This window comes from Hippopotamus amphibius, chromosome 2, assembly GCF_030028045.1.
Source record: "Hippopotamus amphibius kiboko isolate mHipAmp2 chromosome 2, mHipAmp2.hap2, whole genome shotgun sequence".
Classification (NCBI taxonomy): domain Eukaryota; kingdom Metazoa; phylum Chordata; class Mammalia; order Artiodactyla; family Hippopotamidae; genus Hippopotamus; species Hippopotamus amphibius.
Window position 1 is genome coordinate 108251687 of NC_080187.1, and position 5701 is coordinate 108257387.

The 5701-nt window shown below is 46.9% G+C and overlaps 1 protein-coding gene across 1 annotated transcript in view; it reads left to right on the forward strand.

The window, feature by feature from the left end:
* Window positions 1–2574: 2574 nt before the first annotated feature.
* LOC130845127 (probable ATP-dependent RNA helicase DDX60) overlaps window positions 2575–5701 on the forward strand; it is an 82932-nt gene continuing 79805 nt past the window's right edge. Inside the window, exon 1 of the mRNA XM_057721883.1 lies at window positions 2575–2604. The gene's annotated coding sequence lies outside the window, so the exon portion shown is untranslated. The remainder of the gene's footprint in view (window positions 2605–5701) is intronic.

The window sequence follows — 5701 nt, forward strand, 5'->3', positions numbered from 1 at the left end:
ATCTTCAGAGCCAGCAGCACAGTGCCACCCCATACTGCCCCTGACGCTGCTCTGTCACCACAGCACCTTCTCCACACCTGGCTCCCACCTCTCTCCTATAAGGACCCCCTGAGCTGCCCTGGGTAAGTAACCCATCATCTCCTCTGCTCCAAAGCCTTACTTCAGTCCATCCTGCAAAGTACAGATACCTTTGCTCTGAAAGCTCACAGGTTCCAGGAGTCAGGACATTGACCTCTGGGCAGGAGGAGGGAAGGGCATTACCCTGCTGACCCCAGGCAGGTGCCTTCGAGAGGTTAGTGAGGGAGGGACACAAACGTAGTGTCACTTTAGACCAGTCAGGTTGATCTCGGGTGGCCTCTGCCCACAGTGGCTTGAAGCGGGGTCTTGGCACCTGGTCAGTGATTGAGGTTGAGTAGTGGTGGTGAGAGCTCTAGTCACTAGACCAGAGGTCAGTGACAAGGCCCTGGCCCTGTGGCTTTGCAGAAAAGAATTCCCACAAAGATAGAAAGTAGTGAAACAAGTAAAGTATATATTAGGGGGAAAAAAGGAGCAGAATATGTGTGGATAGACATATGGGCGGACTCAGAGGGAGAGTCACGCCCTCGTGGCAGTTTATATCACTTATATGGGACATTTCTTCCGTGTGTCCTTTGACCAATTGTTTAGATTTGCCTGGTTCAAAGTCCACATTCAGTGTATCTCAGAATTTTCCCACATGTGCATGCGCATCTCTTAGCCAAGATGGATTCCACTGAAGAGGTCTACGGGTAGCTTTGGGCACTTGGCATCACTTCCCCTTTTGACCTCCAAGGAGGCCTTCTGCGCATGTGTGGTCGGGGGAGGTCTGCTGACTTTGAGAAAGGAGTATGTGGTCTCTTATCTTCTATCTGGGCGGGGCCCAGCCTCCTCTTGCAATTGTCCTCTTATTCCTGTCTCAGTGTATCCATTTACCCTGGGGGCCCATCTGTTTCCTGCCTCAGTGTGTCAAGTTTCAAGTTCTCTTGTTTTCTTTCTCACTACCATCATCAATACACACATCGCAAATTTGCAAATGACTAAATTAATAAAAACCTGATGGGTGTGAGAAGTGTCCACCTTTCCAGTCCCCACCCTTTCTCCAGCAACTTGACTCTCCAATCTGTGGCTGGCTGTTCTGTTTTCCCCTGTGGAGCAGTGAATGCCTGGACCACTTTCCTTTCCTTGCGGACACAAACAGCTCCTGGCTTCCCACTGTTGCTGGGATTCCACCACTCACAGCTGTCCACCCCCCCGCCCCCGGAATTCCAGTATATTTGCCCATTTACAGCATTCATGAAATTAAGCACATGAGCACACAAAGAAATCGCAACATCAACAGGCAGAAATTATGTAAAAATAACATCAATTAAAGTGAGAAATAGGGAATTCCCTGGCGGTCCAGTGGTTAGGACTCTGTGCTTTCACTGCTGAGGGCCCTGGTTCAGTCCCCTGGTGGAGGAACTAAGATCCCATAAGCCTTGTGGTGTGGCCAAAACCAAAACAAAACACAACAAAAAAATCTGTGAGGACGTTGCACTTTCAATTTTACAAAAAGTCTTTTCTCAGCCGGTGAAAGTTCAAACTATAGTTGACAGAACAGTAATCCTCAGCTTCTCATAGAAACTCCAAGTTCACGTGTTCTTAACTGATTTTTTCTTTTTTGCATAAAGGTGGAATTTCAGATTCTTAACTGATGGAATTTCAGTACCTTACATTTGTGAAGTGGAATATTTCCTGCCGTATCAGTGAACAAAGGATATCACAGTCATCAGCGATTGCAGTCCCAGCCTGTGGTGAGCTGGCCAGCCCTGAGAGAACTCAGGAAGGAACCAACACCTGCCATCTAGCAGCCATCAGACTGTAGCCATTCCCTGTGGTGAGCCCCGGAGGAAACTCAGGAAGTGAAATCATCCCCAGAGAGCTGAGGTGCTATCAAAGGAATGATTGCAGTGGGACCAGACTCTTACATCTTCCCATACATAGAAAAGGGCTAAATTCCTTAACTTGGGATATCTGGTTTTCTTTAATTGACAATAATCTTTTGATGTTCAGACTACCTGCCCTTTGTTGCAAAACTTCTATATAACCTGGCTTCTCCCCTCGTCTCCTTGGAGCAGTTCCCTTAGGGTTACTTGAGATGCTGCCTCCCCAGCTGGAAGTCCTAAAACTTCCTGCCAACTAAAGCATAACTCTCAGCTTTTAAATTGTGAATATTTCTATTTCCTCCCCTTCTTGATTTTATCTTGTTCAGACGCCCCAGATTTCTCTGCCTCCTTTCCCTCTATTTTATGCCCAAATCCCAAAGCCCATATCTGCTGCCTGTCACAGGAGTTCCCAGGGGAAGGATGCTCAAACCCTCTACCTGCTCACCCAACTCCAGGCGCAGTGAAATGAAACTTAAAGCGCCAGAGATGAGAAAGGAAACTGAAAGTCTCCCGGGACCCCGGGCCTGCTGACGGCGCCGCCCAGCCAGACACCCGCCCAGGTCCTGAGCTCCGCGCCCTTCTGTCACTCTTCGCTCAGCGCTCAGCGGCTCTTCAGACGCTGCGGGTCTGGCTCCGGGTTCGGTCAGGTCTGGGGCGAGGGGTACGAGGACGCCTTTGGGGGGCTCCGGGCGCTGCGGTCCCGCCGGGGCTCGAGGTCTCTGACCTGATGGGCGGGGATGTGGCCGTAGGTGCCCCGGCGGGGGCCCTGGGCTGGGGGGATGCGGGGACCGGCTGGGGAGTTGTAAGGCGGAGGCGAATGATGTGGGATGCTGGCGAGGAAGGGGGCGGCGGGGGGGAGGGGCGTCGCAGACCTCGGCGAATGCAAGGTGATCTGGGCGCTGGGGGTGGGGCCCGCCAAGGTCTGAGGTCTGAGGCGCGGCGAGCGCACAGGTAGTAAGGGTCCCCTTAGGAGAAAGGGTGGGCATCGGGGTGCTGGGGAGACCAAGGAGCGTCCGAGGCAAGCAGGGCCGATGAACGCTGGACCGGATGGGGCAAGCAACTTCCTCATCCCTGCAGAACCTCGAACCCAATTCCACACTTGCAGAATCAGAATCTGCATTTTCATAACACCTTCCAACTGATTCCTATATTTAAATGGCTTAGCGCTATAAGAATTTATTTTTGTAACAAAGTATTCATGGTCCAGGGGGTACGCATTCGTTTTCTGTTGCTGTGTAACAAATTGTCGCCGCTTCAGTGGCTGAAGTCCGTGGAAATTCCACCATGTTAGTGTTTGGGTAGATGGGAAGACCAGGCGCAGGTGGGCTCCGCCCGGACCAGCATCTGCCCGCTGGGATGAAGGCGTCCGCGTGGGCGCCACCGGGTCTCCATCCTCTGGCTGGAAGAATCCAGTTCCTTGCAGCTGTGGGGTTGGGGTTCCCTGTTCCTACTCCTGGCCTATGGAGCCCGCGCTGGGGTCTTAGCCTTGGCTTTAGGTATGCAAAGCCGACAGGAGAATCTCCCCTCTCCTATGTACAACAGTCTCGCAGAGGTAACCTCCTCAGGGGAGACCCCGTCCCACTAAATTCACAGGTCCTGCCCACGCCCGGGGGACAGGTTATGGGGGGCGGCACACACCGGGGAGGCCGAGGTCTTGGAGGCCACCCTCGAGTTCTGCCCACTACTGGTCAGCTCCTCTCCCGACCAGGTTTCAGGAGCGGTCGCCTTCACTCACGTGCTCCACCGTGGCCTGGACCGTGTTCTCTGGCTCAACTATTTCTCCTCCAACTCGCAGTCCACACGATTCCTCTTTGTTCCCCTCTTCTTTTCAAAGATTTAAAAATCAGAATCCAAAGAAGGTTCCGATCTTAAAATCAAAACGCACATAAGGGTCAGTCTGACACTACTGTGGTTGGAAGTTTGTCACCATCGCTTTCATCCTCTTGTGATTTATTTCTTAATAAGCTGGGTTTTGGTTTTGATTTGTTTTAAAGTTTATTTTGGTGGGTTGGTTTGTTTTGTTTTCGTCTTATAGTGATTCTCCTAGTCCTCCTGGCATATTTTAACGTTTACCGTGTTCTTCTGTCTTCTAGATTTCTAATTGACAATTAGTTCTTGCTACTAGAGTTTTGATCAAATGCAGGTTTAAGGTTTTTCCCCCCTGCTGTAGTATTTCCACACGGGTGTAGTTCTGTATGGAAAGAGCTATTTGCCTCTATTTTTGTTGTGTTGTCACCTAAAAATGCCAAGGTCTGTGAATGTATTAGAAGTTGTAAACTGGTGATATTCAAATTCTACCACTTTTGACTCCGTTGACTAGCTGGAGCACGTCCAGCTCCCAGAAGTGAAACCTCCCCATTTCTGAACCTCCCCATTTGGCTAATTGTATTGATTTTATACTGTCAGCATTTGTCATAGTTTATAGCAGTTTATGACTAACTCTTATGACTGTTTCTATGTTGACTTAAAAATGGAAAAGCGGTAAACAGCACTTGCAAAATTATGACTGTGCACGTTGTAGAAACAATCTGTGTCTTTGGCTGGGAGAGGTATTTCTGTGTCATTAAGACTACTGCTTGAAATTGATACTTCTCTAAATTCAAAGTATCATGCATGGTCTTATTTTTGTTTATAGCTTCCTTTAATTCTTGTGGACTAGAAACATGATTTCACTGTTTCTTGATTGTCCTCTTTATATTTTTTCTTCAATTTTCTGCACTGTCTTTTAAAATAAAAGTATTATCTAAGATGAATGGTTGGTGAAGTTTTCTTAAATGTCTAGTAATATTGTCTTTTCCCCGTCTCGATGACGGCGTTTGGATGCAGAATTCTCAGTTCAAAATATTTTCCTCTCAGAACTTTGAAAATATTTCTTTTATCAAAACATCCAGTAATACTGCTTATTTGGATGAGTTTGGTGTGCATCAGCTCATGCTTTTAAGTAGCTTGAAAACACAGCCAGAGGGGAATAATATGATTTGTCCAGTGAATAGATGAGTGAAGTGAGACACAGAGAAAGTTGGTGTAACTTACCTCAACTGTAGTCTATTTCAGAATTGGGGTGAGAACCCAGGCATCCTGCTGCGGGGCCCATGCCCTCCCCCTCGTGTCTGCCTGTCTGCCTCACACCTCTTCGTGGTGCTTCCATCTTTCTCTGCATTCCTGGAACTCTGTGGTTTTAACAGGCTGTATCTAAGTGTGGTTTTCTTTTTTGCCATTATTTTTGCTTAGTTGTTGGGAAACTTTTTCAATCTAAAAATGTATATTTTTCTTTAACTCTGGCCTGATGTTATTACTTTACGCGAACTATTATGTCTTTGATTACTTTTATCCCCACTCCGTTTTGCAACTGTACTGCTTTCCGACTGGACTTACTGTGAAATAGAACTTTTTGATCTATCCTCTGTATTTTAGTAACTTTTCTATTTTCCATCTTTTTGATTTTGTCTCCTCTAAGAAATTTCCTAGATTTTAACCCTAGATCACTAGCTTGAAATATCAGCACACCCATTCCATTGTTCTTCGCATAAATTATTTTTCTGAAATTGTATTTAAAATTTTTATGAGCATTTACTTTTTTTTTCTGTAGCAAACTTATTTTATTAGTTATTATCATTGTCGTTATTGAGAACTCTAATTGGAAATTTTTTTTAAAGGATTATTCTGTCCTTGAATCATGTTTGTTCGCCTGGATTCTTATTTTTTCTTTCTTCCCCCCTCAGATGTCTAGCGGTTCTAATTTTTTATACATATTCATA